This window comes from Canis lupus, chromosome 15 (assembly GCF_003254725.2).
Source record: "Canis lupus dingo isolate Sandy chromosome 15, ASM325472v2, whole genome shotgun sequence".
NCBI lineage: Eukaryota > Metazoa > Chordata > Mammalia > Carnivora > Canidae > Canis > Canis lupus.
This window is the reverse complement of record NC_064257.1, coordinates 31,475,410-31,492,655: the sequence shown is the minus strand read 5'-3', so window position 1 is coordinate 31,492,655 and position 17,246 is coordinate 31,475,410.

Sequence of the window (17,246 nt, the reverse complement as noted above, 5' to 3'; positions counted from 1 at the left end):
TCCTTGCAATCTTATTGGTGTCACATTCTGAGTACACATTCCAGTTCTATCATTCAAAAAATTTCATTGCATTTTGGTTTGCACAGATGGAGCAAAAAAAGTAACCAAGACCGTGGTTGAAAAATAAAACATTTCTGTTTCTTCAAAAGATTTTAAACGATTAGAGGAATACAAAGACCAACAACGATTTTTTTCTTACCTTTCTCCACTCGGCAGCATGATATTGGGCATTTACACTCCTAGATGGCATCAGTATAGAATGCGAGCATCTCTTGGAAATCAGATATTTCTGTGGCCTGTCAGATTCTAGGAAGGGTGAAAAAAAAAGAGCTGGCTGGGTGAAATGAACATAGTGAAGAATTATGGGAAATGTAGTAAGGAACAGTAACTCAATAGCAGTGATAAAAGTAAAGGGGGAAAAACCAATAACGTTTGAAAGCAGAGATGCTGATATTTGAACTGACTTGGCTGTACAATTGAAGTGCTCACCCAGGAGAGTCAAATATAGGAAACGTAGTAGAGGATTATAAAATGATTACATGGAAGCCACTGTCAGCATGCTTCTGGACACAGCACCTTGGGAATTGAATTTGAATATGCTTGTGCATCAGCATGGAATATTTAAACAGCCTGGTATGAAATGAAAACTTCCTAAAGTACTGATTCAGCTCTGTCAGTCTTGCAGAGAACAATTCAGAGGGCATTAAGACTCCGATGGCCTGTTTTAGACTCAAAGTGTGTTGGGTTTGGTTCATACATATATTTGAAGTCAACATGTTAAAACTGCGATATGTCATGTAAATACCTGATTTCTGGCTTTTCTTAGAAATCAGTATCATCAAAAAAATGTCAACCAGATTTCCTTGTTGCCACACAGATTGAAAGAGAGGCATATCTTTGAGCCAGGGAATATATTTCCTATGATGCACATTGTTCTCTCTTGTCTCTCTGCTACTATGACCAACTATTGACTGAGGTTTGTCATCAACCTTAGAGCTTATCTTATAGCTTATTTTTAATACTAGAAAACCTTTTTCTTTTCTTCCTGTTAGATTTTGTCATTTTCTTGGGAACCTGCTAGGAATTTCAATTTGTGACATGGGTTTTTCTGGCACCCCATTTTCTCCAGTTCATGATTAAGCTGCTCAGCCAGACATACGTTTAATGTTCTCAAATTGTGTCAGACACATTCATGCGTGTCAGGGTGCTACATGCTGAAGCAGCGGTGGTGGTACCAGCGAAGGGCATATAAGGGTATAAAAGGCACAATCTCTGCTCCCAAGGATCCCAGAATATATGAGGATGGAGAGATTTCATGGAATTTTGTGGTAAATGCTCTAATGGAGTATGTTCCTAAAATATCATTGTAGAAATACACAGAAAAGCAGTATTAATTCACCCTTGACTGGGAGCTCTGGGAAGCTTTTGACAGAGATACAATGCCTGGACTACACTGTTTCCACATCCCCTCTGCTTCCCAAGAAGCCTCAGAGCTCAAAGAGGCTCTATGGTCCTCCACTAATTTTAATTTAGTTATTGTATGGGTAAAATGTTCCAGTGTTGGGCAATCCGGAACAATTTATAATTTGCATGAGTATGTATTTTCTAAGTTCTGAGCAAATGCCTTGAATAATTGTTGTTTGTGTGTATTTAAAGGATACAGAAATAAACAATGATGGGACATTTTCTGAACTCTTAGGATAATTTAAGATTTAAAATCACAAATATTGTAAAATCTTTTCCTAACATACAGTTATTAATTAAGATCTTTTACTGTAGAAACAAACAGTATATTTTGCTCTTATATTCTATTTTTTCTGAGCTAACTCAAGAATGATTATTTATCTTTAGTATAAAGTACAAGACAGAATTAATGTCTCTTGGTTTATTTTGGCTTTAAATGATCTATTTATAAATCCCTCAAAATGGTATTTATAAAGATAATTGACAGAAGATGAATTGCCAACATTAGAATCAAAGTATAAGGCATAGCCTGAGAAATACACTGTTTCTTTTTAAGTTGAAGCAAACACTGTTTGTCAAAGTGCAGACATATTATATTTGTTCATATATTGAATTTTTAAATAAAAGATTTATTTATTTCTAGAGAGAGAGGGGGGAGAGAGAGAATGGGAGGTGGGCAGTGCAAGAAAAGGGAGAGAGAGAAACTCAAGCAGACTCTCTGCCAAGCATAGATCCCAGTGAAAGCCACGATCCCATGACTCTGAGATCATGATCTGAGCTAAAATCAAGAGTTGGATGTTTAACTAACTGAGCCACTCAGGTGCTCCCCAAATATTGAATTATTACATTTATTATTTGAAAAAGAATAATATAATCTTTTTATTATTCTTAAATAATTAAATAGGATTAAAGAACTCTATTTTTCAAGTCTCCAAAGACACATGAAATTATAGATATGTATGTGTGTGCATACATATATATGTATATATACATATAATTTTTTGGGTTTTGTATAATATTTTTTTATTTATTTGAGACAGAGAGAGAATGTGTTCATGAGCAGGGAGAGGGACAGAATGAGAGAGAGAGAATCCCAAGCAAACACTCCGCTGAGCACAGAGCCCAACAGGGGGCTTGATCTCACCACTCTGAGATCATGACCTGAGCTGAAACCAAGAGGGGGCCACTCAACCGACTGAGCCACCCAGGTACCTGCTCTTGCTCCTTAAGAGCAAACCACAAAATAAATAATAGTTTCCCAAAATATCACTAAATTTAGATATCTTAATGCTTTATATTCTCCCTTTACATATTAGGAAAAGGTGTCAAGTTTTATCTCAAATTCAAAAATTCTGGATACTTAATCTCTAAACAATATTTATTTAAACATCCAGGCATTTTAAGCCATGCATTTAGTCTCATTTTCCCCATAATCTAACTTAATTCAGTGGTACTAATTAATGAAAATTGATGTACTCTTTGTGAGGCACAAGTACTACTAACGTACTTGGTCCCAAATCATCACTTGAAAGCTATTAATCAATATATTGCAAGAAGAAGCCTTGGCTCTACCATTTTGAAGTGAGACCAAAACTTAATGGAGGAAGATTGAGTGCACTTTCCACTCAATGTTGGGCTGCTTTTTAAAATATAATTCACAATTGGCACCAATGATTTTAGAATTCCGAGAAAAACAGGAAATTCCATTTAGATTGCTGCCCACATTCTTCTGTTGTTCCAATTGAATTTCTTTGTATTGTTTTGTACTATTATCATGGTTACACTCTTGATCCCACTGTGTGGTAGGAAAGCACATCTTTTAAGTGTCCATATTTAGAATATGAAACAGCCTTGGTTATGAGACATTATGAGTTACTTGAATGAGCAGAGTTGTAGCTGAGGTTAAAAGCAGGAATCCATTGTTCAAGACAGTTAACGGGCTACAAGAAAATGACTTTGTTTAAGAAACTAATTCCAGAAAACTTAGATGGGCTTCTCTGGGTTTATAACATAGTGCCCAAGTGCCTGTCATATGATGCCCATGTAGTGCCAGGGCGTTCATCCATATGGGTAAAGTACAAAAGTGAGTAATTAACAGAACAATGATTATTATCTTGTTATCAGCCTATTCGAACCTAAATTCCAGCCAATAGACTAGGAAAAGGCCATGGAAGTGAAAGACAAGGCATAAATAGGGTAAAGGGAAAACAGGTAAAGGAACGAGTTTCAAGGTGTATTTTTGCTTAGGAACAGTTTACTCATTTGACACATATTTGTAGATGATTACTATGGGCCAAGTATCTGTTTGAACTGAGAGTGAAAAGTGAGTAAGTCACAGCCCCTGTTTTCAAGGATCTCATAGTTCAATGAATTATTTAGGCACTTGCGAAGATTGCTGTGTTCAGTGAAGTAAATCACTAATTAATAATGCTACCAGAGATTATGTAAGTTTTGATGAGAGGAAGCTAATTCATCCTAAGGGGTTATGGAGTCGATAGATGAAAGGTGTTCCAGATTAGGAAACCGAATGAGCAGGCACTGAAGGGAGTATATTCAGGGTGGCAGAAATGAAACACATAGCACAAAGTGAAAATATTGAGCCAGTATTGAGGCTGGTGAAATAGGCAGATGTCAAGTCAGGAGGATTATTTTTCCATTCTCTGATATTTCTGTTTCTACCCTGTATGTGATAGGAAGTCACTGAAAGGATTTAATCAGGGGGATTTTATAGGTAAAATTTTCATTTTACTTTGATTATGCCTGCAGCTGTGTTGATGATAGATAGGAAGGGTTAAGCTAGAGGCAGTTTGGAGGTTATTGCAGTGATTCTTTTGAGAGATGATGGGACCTGACCCATTAGAATGGGCTTAGTTGGGTTAAGAATAGAGGTTTATTTATTTAGGAAATAAAGGAGGAAAAAACAATTTGGTATGCCGAGATAATGCTGTGTGAAGCATATCCTATTGTGTTTTTCCCAGGCTTGTGGACAGACCACATATCCAGCCTTGTTGCTTAAGGAGGCCTTATGACTTCATACCAACCAATGAAATATAGTTATAATTATTATTTGCTACCTCTGATCCTGGCTCATAAAAACCTCTGCAATCTTGTAGTTATTCCTCTCACTCCTTTGGATGCATAGAGTCCTAAGAAGTGTTCCAAGATTCCAGGGGAGGGCATGCACTTGACAGAAGGAGTCTGCCTCCCTGAATGACTCTAAGGAAAAAGAAAAAAGCCCCACTACTGACCCGTATTGGACTTTATTGCATCTATTCAGGCATCTGTTTGTTCTAACGATTTACCTTACAAAAATGAAAAAATGAACCAAAATGAACATGTTTAGGTGGAAAGTATCATTTCAGTTTTAAGAGGATGAATTTGAGGTGATTATGAAGTGATTACCAAGAAGGTGAAACCCTAAGTAGAGAAGGTCACTCAGGAAAATGGTTGACTAAAGAAAATAATAAATAAAGAATGATGGGATCCCTGAGTGGCGCAGCGGTTTGGCGCCTGCCTTTGGCCCAGGGCGCGATCCTGGAGACCCGGGATCGAATCCCACGTCGGGCTCCCGGTGCATGGAGCCTGCTTCTCCCTCGGCCTATGTCTCTGCCTCTCTCTCTCTCTCTCTCTCGCTATGACTATCATAAATAAATAAAAATTGAAAAAAAATATTTAAAAAAAGAAAGAAAGAAAGAAAGAAAGAAAGAAAGAAAGAAAGAAAGAAAGAAAGAAAGAAAGAATGAAATTCTGGGAGCACCAAAAATTAGGAGTCAAAACTGTAAGAAAAACAAGGAGTTAAAGCTGAAGAGAGAGTCAAGGTCAAAATAAGAGGGATGTGACTTTCCCTTTTAAGGTGTCCAAACTTTGCTTTTGAGATGATAGAAAGTTTCCAACTGATTTAATCAGGGAAGTACTATGGTGAGATTCTCATTTCAGTAAGATTATCCTTTTAGCTCAGAAGATGACATGTGTGGGCCTAAAGGGTTAGAGAAGAGGCAAGAGGGGACTCCTGGGTTCTCAGTGGTTGGGCAGCTGCCTTTGGCTCAGGGAGTGATCCCGGGGCCCTGGGATCAAGTCCTGCATTAGGTTCCCTGCTCAGCAAGGAGGCTGTTTCTCTCTCTGCCTATGTCTCTGCCTCCCTCTCTGTGTCTCTCGTGAATAAATAAATAAAATCCTTAAAAAGAGAGACAGACAGAGAGAGAGAGAGAGAGAGAGAGAGAAGAGGCAAGAGGTTACTGCAGTACCATCATGGTTAACATGAAGCTATCTTAGAAACAAGTAAGTGAATTTCCAAGGTAAGAAAACACATCTAATGCAGAGTATGATCAAAGGTGCCAAGCACAAGAGAATATTTCATTTTTATAACATTGAGGTTGGCTATATGGCAGTCAACAGGGGCGTTAACCATCTTGTGGTGAGGATGAAGCATGTCCAGAAGTGAGGAGAGACTGCCAAGGTAGACAGGCTTTGAGGGAAGACAAGGGAAGAAACCGGGTTGTAGCCAGAGGCATGCATTTAGGGTTAAGTAATTTTTATTGTTAATTTTTGTTAGGAAGAAAAAGATGCAAATAGTTTACCCGGATGCAAAACCGGGTTGTAGCCAGAGGCATGCATTTAGGGTTAAGTAATTTTTATTGTTAATTTTTGTTAGGAAGAAAAAGATGCAAATAAAAAAAAGGAAGATGTCAGAAGAGAAAGAGAGCTTGAAGACTACACAGAAAGAAGAGAAAACCGAGATAGTGAAGTCCCAAAGTAGGAATGGCCTCAAAGTCTAGATTGGTGGTGGAGTGTACTCGAATAGAACATGAGGAACTCATCATCAGAAACTAAAGGAAAAGAAGCAAGAGCTCCTGCATTAATATCTATAGGTGTGAATGGCTGAAATATGGGATGGTTCATACCCTACTTCCTCTACCTTCTCTAGAAGAAATGAGCAAGCATATTGAACAAGGTGGTGGGAAACACATTTTTAGATAGTCATTGAGAGCACCAGAACATTAAAACTGAAGACAAATAAAAAGATCTAGACATAGTAGTAACAGTTATTTATTTTTACCAAAAAACTGTGAGGCCAAGAGCAATAACTGGTATAAAGTTTGCAAATTTTCATTATAATGAATAATTCAAGTATTGCATTTTCAATTTATAAAACCAATTATTTTGCAGTGATTTGGGGCTTTAAATGCAGTGATATTTTATGATGAAAACTGTTATTGCTGAGTTACCTTTTCTATTGACCATGTATATGAACATATTTACCATATAATTTAAAAAATAAAGTAGCATGAACCATATAGTTACACAGGACCTTTCATCCATCTTCATTTATGAAGCCCACCTGGGAACACAGGTAGACAAGAGTTCATTCCATCAGTGATTCTACTCACATATCATCCTAAAGCATGAACATAAGAAAAGAAAAGAAAAAAAAAAAAAAAAAAAAAAAACTACCTGAAATGGAAATCAAAGGGTATCAGCTCTTCATGAAAGAATTTCATGAAATGAAGACTGCCTATAAAATAAGCCTCATGTAGTGTTTATGATAAAATAAATATCATTATTGATGATATTGAAACAACACTATTTGAGACACTTTTTCTTAAACATTCAAGTTAAATTGGAAGCTTCTTCTTGGCACTCTCTTTTCAAACATGCCTCTGACATAGCACTCAAGGCAAGAGAATTTGTTTCCCTCACCTGCCTTCTATAATAAACTTAGTCTCTTGAGAATTGTGACTGTAGTTTGTTCAGTTATATTTCTAGAACGTTGGAGGCTCTTTAGCCCATCGTAGGCAAACACTAACTGGTAATTGAATTATATATTGAAAATAAGTGAATTACTGAATACACAAGCAGATGAATATTCTTGTATTCAGAAAAGATACAGATTTCTCTGGTTTAGGGCCAGGCCTCACAGGCAAAGCTACAGTTTATTTCCTCAAAAATAAAAATGAATGATTTCATTTTTTATTTTGGTATAAATTTGCAAACTTTATACCAGTTATTGCTCTTGGCCTCACAGTTTTTTGGTAATATTTTTTCTATTTAGAAAAAAGAATATGCAGAACACACATCTCATTTTTATATACAATAGCTGCTGTGATATCCTTTCTCACTTGTTTAGAAATGCTACAAAAAATTGGAGAAATGGCAAAAAAGAAAAACATATGCTATTACATTTAAGAATAACACTGCATTACACAATACAGTTAGCAAAAGATGGCTTTCTAACCTAGTATTCTATAGCTCAGAAAGAGAAAGTTCAATTAATAGTCAAAGTCCCTCTGCATTGCAGCAGAATGTAAGTCACAGACTAGATAGTGCTCTTATATTGTTTTTTGGGGGTTTGCTAAAAAAAAAAAAGAAAACATGAAAACCTTTCTGCAGATTCTTAAGGATTAAAAAATCTTTACTTTGTGTTCATTTCTTTAGTTTTTAATTTGAATTCATTTTGGTTTTGTGAGAAAAGATGAAAAAGGTGATTGAATAGTCATTTTATAGCAAAACCATTATGCCCACAAATAAAATCATTTCATAAAATGCATTCCTTTGTAGTCTTAATAAAGAAAACATTGCTTCCACTAATTGTTACTATTTTACACACTTGAAATTTTATCAACATGAATTCACATTGAATAATTTCTTATCAAATATTCAGAAGCTATGTTCAAATTTGAAAGTTACACATTTTCCAAAAATGGTAGTTTTAGCCCAGTTGAAAAATGACTGATAATTTAAACACATTATTCAGTGCACTGGTACTAATTTTGAATTGTTTTGGAATTATTTCTCTCTTCTCAAGTGAATTCATAGCATTAGTACTTCTAAATTTAACCTGTCATAAAAAATGATTTAAGTGCAAAGTACATTAGACACATAGATATTAAGGGAGTTACACCATTCCGTGATCTGACACAAGGCACCTAACCACTCTGAGCTTCATTGTTTTTCATCTATGAAATGACCATATTATGAACCAAATTACCATATTATCTCTTTTGGAGAGTTTTTGTAATGATCAAAGGATATACTTAAAATATTAGTTACATGGAAAATATTTTAAAATACTAGATGATTGAATTCCCCCACATATTAGAAGTATTTTGGGACTAATGATCAATTGCTTGCATGTTAGCCACAATTTGTTTCCTTCTACTATGTTTTCAGGGTTTTCTTCACAACTGAAAACATCAATCAATAAACATATGAACACTCTGCTTTTGCTCCAAATCTGCTTACTCTCTTTTCCTTAAGTACTAATTATATTATGAGAAAATTAAAGAAAGAAAAGAGGCAATTATGTACTTCTAACTGGCACTTCTAACGCTTCTAACAGGCTGCTCTGGAACTAGACTAGAATATTTCTGATTTCTTACTGATTCTAAGAGTGGGAAGTAATTTTTTTTCTTTGAGATAGACTCGTTACTTTATCCTAGTAACCCTAGGTGATTAATTAAGTCTAAAACTATTTCACCTCATTATTCATTTGCTTGAAGAATACCTGAGTCAGTAAAATAATTCAAGTATGGGTGTTTCAGCTTAGTAAATTTGTCCTTCTTCGTGGTGGTGTTGATAGCCCACTTCACTGGTAGAAGGGTGCCTCTCTGAAGACATTGCTATCATGCAAACCTGTTTTGTTTTATTTTGTTTTGGCTCTTATATAATCAGTGATATAATTTGGGGCTTCAGGAACAGAAGTTAGAGAATATACTAAAAGTATATTAGAATATACTAATCTAGTATATTCTAATATACTAGATTCATTCAACATCCTTCAAATATATGTCCACTCTCTATTGTTGGATAGGATAGAGTTCCTGTAATATAACATCAGCATTGTAGGCTAAGAAGAAAAATTGTCAATAATCACTATCCTGTGAATGAACACATCTAGTGGTCATTAAGTAGAGACATATCTGATATTAGGTTTTTTTTTTTTTGGAGTTTTTTAAAGATTTTATTTATTTATTCATGAGAGACACACAGAGAGAGGCAGAGACACAGGCAGAGGGAGAAGCAAGCTCCATTCAGGGAGCCCGATGCAGGACTCGATCCCAGGACTCCAGGATCTCGCCCTGGGTGGAAGGCAGATGCTCAACGGCTGAGCCACCGAGGCGTCCCCTGATGTTAGGTTTTAAATTTTCCTTTTATGCATTATAGTTAGTTATGCAAATCTTAGTAAAGCTAAAAAAAGAAAGCTCTCTGTATTAGTTTCTTGTAGTTGCTATGTTAAATTACCACAACTAGGTGGCTAAAAATGGCAGAAATGTATTCTCTCACAATTCTGGAGGCTAGACATACTACATCAGTATATCTGGCTCAAAATCAGTGTCAGCAAAAATGATCCCTAGGAGGCTCCAGAGGGAGGATCTATTCCTTGCTCCTCCAGTTTCTAGAAGCTCAGGGCATTCCCTGGACTCCAGTTTTCAAGTCCAGCATCCTCAGATCCCTTTCTGCTTTTTCTTCACATCACCTTCCCTATGTGCTTGTCAAATCTTCATCTGCTGTCTTATAGAGATACTTGTTTTGGCATTTAGGACCCACCTGAATAATCTGCAACTATCTCTCCATCACACCAATTCTTAGTTTAATCACATCTGTAAAAACAAACAAACAAAACAAACACCTTTTTGTTTCCCTTATAAAGTAACATTTACAGGTTCCAAGGATTAGTACTTAATACTGTTGAGGGGATATTATTCTGCCTATGGTACTATCCCCCTTTATATTTTTATAGTGGTAGCCAGAGTAATGCTGACCATTTAATTCAAATCTTCCAACATACTCTCCAAAAAAAAAAAGATGAAATTAAGAATAAATGAAGCAAAACCCATGCTTATGGCATTAATAACAGAAAGACAACACCCAATCTTCAAATTCCATGTACACATAGAAAGCACTGTCCCACTACATGGACAGGGAATGCTGTTTAGAAAAACGGCACAGAAGACAGAAGAAGAGGTCTATCCTAAAATCGACCTAAAATAGCTATCAAAAATTAAAGTCTATCGTAAGTAAAAATAAAATAAAAATAAAAATAAAAGACTATCTTAAACAACAACAACAGAAAAATAGGAGATTAGAGTACTTATTTTGAAAGGGGACATAAAGACCATATGTTTACATGTACAAAAAATGTGTATATGAATGTTCATAGCAACTTTGTTTATAATTTTAAAATTTGAAAGTATTACAAATGTTTATCAACAGATGAATGGATAATCAAATAATAGGATAGCCATATCATGAAAAATTCAGCAATAAAAAGAAATGCCCTTCACCTAAATGTAATTCTGCTTCTTTGAAATTTAAGGTCACATCTATCAACCTGCCCCATGCCATCCCTCCACATACACAAAAACAAAGTGGGCAAAGAGAAACCAGGCCTATGATAAAATCAGAATTCAACTTCATACTTGCTGCTCAATTATGCTATTTGAATATTGGCAATACAGAGCTTTAAAATTCACTCACATTTTAAATTAATTTTTAGGACATCCTCTCTTGTCATTCAGACCTTAATGGTTTAACTACCTGGTCAGGACTGTTCTTTGTGTTTCTCTGCAACCACCTAACAATGGTTCTGGTAGACTTCTCTTAGTAAGCTGTATTTTGAATCTCGTCATTCTTGATGCCACGGCATCCAAAAAGCAATCACTACTAGCACTTGCACTGCTACAACTCGGATCCAAACCACTATCAGCTCTTGCCTGCATAGTTAAGATATTCTTTCCCGCTTCTGAATTTGTTCCTCTATGATGTATTCTCCATTTTAAATTCAAGTTATGCTTAATTTCAATATTATGCTCTTCTGTTTTTCAAAACTTTCCAGTGACCACATCTCATTTGGAACAAGAATAAAAATCCTTACAGTAGACTACCATGAGGCCCTTGGATAATACAAAGGATCAGATCGTCCAATCATCTCATGTGGATCAGAGGTCTTTCCCATAATCCTTTACTGTTAATTTCAAACATAAAAGTAATCGTGAGACATAGGCAAGCAGAGAGAGGTTCCCCCATATCCTTTCTCACTGCATCAGGATTAGCTCCAGTGCAGAGTAAAATATGGAAATTCGAAGTAATAGATGCATCTTCTTACTTACTCAAAGATTTCTGTCTGGGTAATAAAAATATCTCCATTTTATTCTCAGGTTAGTGATTTTTTTCTTAGAACTGTGTCCTATGACTCCATCAATTGTAAGTTTGTTTATCATATGCAATCCTAGATAGATCAGGTCGAGCCACCTGAGAGCATTCCATAAACAAGTATTCTCTGGCTAACAAATGCAGATAGTTTGTTTGCCAGAAAGTTTGTTAGTAGCATGTTTACAATCATATGTGATTCGCTCATCTTTTTTCTTTTCCTCGGGTGTTTCTTTATAATGATTGCATGTCTACACCTTACCCATTTTTTTCCCCAGAGCCCCTCCGGATATGGCTTTCATTTTCTTGAAGGTCTCATCTCCCACTTATCTTATTTCCCACTTCATTACACCTCAGTCATTCCAGTCTCATTTCTTGTCCATAAAGACACCAAATTTCTGTTCCAGGACTTTTACACTTGCTAATCTTTCAACCTGCTAGGGATCTCCAAATATCTGTACAGCTAGCTTTCTCTTTTTGGTTCAAATTTGCTCATAAGTATTCTCTCTGATGCCTTCTCCAAACTGCTTGTATATATTAGAATCCCCTTTTCCCTCCAACACTCCCTGTTCACTTCTGTCCAAATCATCTATCAAGATTTAATGTACAGATATTTTACTTAAACATGATCTTATTGTGTATGTCTCACCACCTGAAATGATTTCCTCTTCTCCTTCTCCTCCTTCTCCTTCTCCTCCTTCTCCTTCTCCTTCTCCTTCTCCTTCTCCTTCTCCTTCTCCTTCTCCTTCTCCTTCTCCTTCTCCTTCTCCTTCTTCTTCTTCTTCTTCTTCTTCTTCTTCTTCTTCTTCTTCTTCTTCTTTCTTCTTCCTCTTCCTTTTCTCATCCACTGTTATATCCCCAGTATTTTGAATGATGTCTGGGACTAAGCAGTCCCTCAATTAGATCTTTGCTAGACAAATGAATGAATGCAATAAACATCACTTAAAATTCTATTAAAACCTACATAAACCATAACTTTTATCTAATTCTGCTCTCACATCCTATACATGAGACCAGGTCAAGTCCATTTCACAGAGTAATTCTATTATATAATATTATCTGCTTTTGTATGCATTCACTTGGACTTTTTGTCCTCTCAAATGTTTCCTCCATTTAGTTGGCAGACTATTTCTTTTTTTTTTATCATGAAAATTGCACATTCTTTCTACCTATTTTTCCTCCTTTATCACCCATTCATGTTGAAGCAAGACAATCTTTGCTATAATCTCTATGACCTAAGAAATACCCAGGTTGTCTCTTGACCTTACTGGAACTTCACAAACACTAAAATCTGAATTGTTTGCTAATTAGGAGTCCCATTAACTTGACTCATTCTTAGCTTTTGATAATATGACATAAAAACTTTCTATACCCAGTGGGACATCATGGAGAATGTTGGTTTCTTTCTCTAATTTTGTTTCTTAAAGATCTATTCATCTTAGAGGTTGTGATTCATTAAGTTATTGAACCAATTATATAATCAAGACTACTATGAAGTACCTTATATATACCAGACATTTTATGATGTTCTGGAATTCACAGCTAGAAAAAATATGGTCCTCCCCTTAGTCTTATACAGATACTATACTCATAAACATACCACGACAACTCAGTTTAAGTGCTATATTTGCAATATTTACAGAATTACTATAAAACCTTAAAAGAAGAATCTATTTTGCTTGGGCTGATTATTTCTCTGTTTGGTTGTTTAGGGCAAATGAGAAATAACGGTGGAGTCCCTCTTACATGTTGCTTCATTTCTATTTTTTTAATTTCCATGTTGGCACAGAATGATGGATATATCCTTCATGGTTATTCTAGGATAACATGGTGCTTGTAGCCTACCTAGCATGCTTTATATTGTGAAAGAAAAGGCAATATTCAATATCTTCTATAAAATAATGATAGCAATATGCAATTAGTCAAGTTGTGAGCATTAAACAAAAGTATATGATGGGAAAAACAAAAGTATATGATGGGAATATGAAACACAATGTCTGGCCAGGAAGGGTGACTTGAGAAACCTGTGCAGCACTTTAACAGTCCAGGCTTTGGAATCAGATATTCTTAGTTCAAATTCATGCTCTACCACCTACTATCTGTGTGATCTTGAGCAAGTGATTCAGCTTCTCTGCACCTAAATGTCTTTAATGTATAGAATAAGGATGATAACCATACTCAGTTCATAAAAATGCTTGAAGAGTAAATGATTACATGTAAATCACCAAGAAAAGTGCTTAACACATTGTAGCTAAGAATAACATTACCCTTTATTATTCTTTTCTTTCTTTACCACACTTATTTTAAAGAGTATTATGAAAATAATGATGGAATACAATGCTACCTAACAATACAGTGTGAATAGGCTGCTACTATGTACAAACACTGTTTTGGTTCTGCTTTTGGCTTAAAAACACCTTTACTGACTAATGCTTAATCTTCCCACCTCATCCATATGTGTTTACCTTTTTATTTTCATTTCACCTCCTGCCATATAATTTAACTCAGCATTACATTCATTCTTCTCTAATTTTTGTGTGTGTGCTTTCCTGTTTGCTTATTGGGTTGTCTGTGAACAAATATTAATTAACACTTCCAAATATATCTTTATAAATGTAAACATTGAAATTATTTAAAAAGCTGAAAAATGCCCCAAATAAAAAAGCATAGTACTGTGACATATTTTCATTAAAACAAATACATTATATTTGAAATTTGTTTACAGCATTAAATCACTATTTTTTAGTACTTTGTTCTATTTCTATTTTCTGAGCGGCTTCAAACACATAGGCTTAATGTATTTCCAACATTACTTAATCCTGTCTCCTTCCTAATATTACTGAGATAGCATAATAGGAACTCAGAAAAAAACAAAAATCAAAAAACAAGGGCTTCCTAACAAATACTCCTTAGATAAATAGAAGGTGGCTTTTGAGGTGTTTAAATAATTTCACATTTTTATTAAGATGAATAAATAAAATAATGGTGGAAATAGTTTTATGGTTCATTCTGGCTAGAAAACATTCATCTCAAACTTATTTAGAATTACCTCACAGGAAAATCTTTGTCTTCCTTGTATATATATGCTAAGTGCCTTCCATTCATTGTATTTTCTGGTTTGAGCTGGTTATCAGGAATCTCAAAAGCAAATATATAGTTTAGTCTCAGCAGGTGTGTTAACTCCAAAAAATTATATTCACATTTATTCATTACCTATAATTTTTCTAGCACAATTTCTTTTTTTTTTAAGATTTTATTTATTCATTCATGAGAGACACACAGAGAGGCAGAGACACAGGCAGAGGGAGAAGCAGGCTCCATGTAGGGAGCCTGATGTGGGACTCAATCCCTGGTCTCCAGGATCACGCCCTAGGCTGAAGACAGGCACTAAACCACTGAGCCACCCAGAGATCCCCTAGCACAATCTCTTTTTACATTAACCTTATTGTTAAACATTGTTATAAAGTGACTCAATTCTTTGGAAAGGAAAAGAATTAGTATATTTAGTACATTAACAACATCCTCAAAATCTGGAAAACCTAGCAAGTGAAGACATTTAAGTCTCTTTTCCCACATCAATAAACTAATAGCTGCTTTTGATACCAGTGAAATTACAGGTAAGATAATGGAACAAGAGGTATACTACAAGTAATACAAAATTTCTTCACACTCCCATATTAAACTGTCAATTGTTAATTACATTTTGAAAGGAGAGTTAGAATGAGGTCTATAGAGCAAATTACTCTGGCATGTATGCTCTCAGAATGAAAAGATATACTAATAATGCTTTCTTCCTGACATGTATGGAAATTCCTGTGAGTTTCTTTTTCCATTCAGATCTTTATCTCAAGAGGAGTCCAACATTATCTTTCTAGGAATAAGACTATCCTGCCAATGGAGTGTGAATTAGTGTCATTCACTGACATGAAAGTTTTATTATATCCTATAACCCAGGCTAGAACTGTGTTAAACCACTTAGAGATACCTATAAGTGGAGTCCAACTAATAACCATATCCTCCAAAACATTCACATGAGATATCCATCCTCAGTATTTGCCTTCCATATATTATCATCAGAAGTAAAGCAAAGCAATAAATGAGAGGACAGTATGTGCAACTCTTAAGGCAATCAACCTGTGCCAATAATATATCTATCTGCCAAATTATGAGAAAATAACCCAACTTAAAAATGAAAATAGTATTCAGACAGAATCTTTACAGAAGAAAACATGTGAATGTGGAAGACGACATGTGAAGAGCTAATAAATGATGGTCAACATCACCCAAAGTTTCTTAAAAAATGAGATGTCTATAAGTTTTATTCAGGTTATCAAAATTGAAAATATCACAAAGAATTAGAGCTTCCTCATTCATTGTTTATGGCAATATGAATTCCTACATTAGGGGGAAGATACTTTCTAATCTCTTTAAAAACAGAAAGAAAAAAAAACAAAAAAACAAAAAAAAAAACAGAAAGAATATATTTGGATCCCATAATGCCAAATGTGGGGGTCAATGATGCAATACAAGAGTATCAATACATTGTACACATAAACAAGAATGCTTACTGCAACAATTGCTTATATAGGAAGAAGAAAATTCAAAGACTGGATGGTTACTGTGCTGTTTGAAAATCAGTGCCATTCTCCATTCTTCCTATTGTTTGATGAACTGGGAGGTTGATTTGTGAGAATTGCATCAGGGATTTCTTATATTCCACCAGATTCTTCTACTGAGATTTAGATAGTGAGGGGAAGGAAGAGAGGGGCTAAGCCCAGGGTCTTATTCCCCAGACTTATCCCCTGGTAGGTTTCCATGTATTGGTTAAGTCCCTCCACCAAAGGCCACAATTCCTGCTAAGAATTAATCTTCCTGCTGCTCTATCTGAATTCTCATTCTGCTCCTTTCTCTTGCCTATTCTGTTTTTTTTTTTTTTTTTGGTATTTTAGTGGTTCCCAGTATTCATTGTCTGTTGTTGTCATTGCTATTGTTATTATCATTTTTCCTGACTGCTTTTTAAATGGCCACCTTATTAGATTATCTTCAGCTTGAATATGGCCATTTGGTTCCAACTGGGATCTTGATAGATACATCTATCAATAAATGAATGGTCCAATAAATTCTAACAGAGCTATACCCAGAAAGAGCATTAGATCTGGATGTTTTGGCTTAGAAGAGTATGTGTAAAATAGAGTAAGAAACACAATTTAATAGCAAAATATGCCATCAACAAAAAGAAAAGATAGAACTCCAAGAAAAAGCATATGTAACACAAATAACTGAATATATATTAGTATCCAAATTATGCAAGAAATTTCATAAATCAATTAGAAAAAGACAAAAAAATCCAACTTTAAAAATATGTGGCAAATAACATGAATGAATAATTTATACAATACAAAGCATCATTTAACTAATATATGAAATAATACATAACACATATATGATAAATGTTTTATTTTACTTATAATCAGAGAAATATAAATTAAAAGAAATGTCATTTCATATGCACTAGACTTTTACCGTGAATTTTTTTTATATGTTGGAGATGATACAGAACAAAGGTAGTACCAATAAGTTGAGAACTATAGAACATATTTTTTAACTAAAAAATATATTTTATTTATTTATTCATG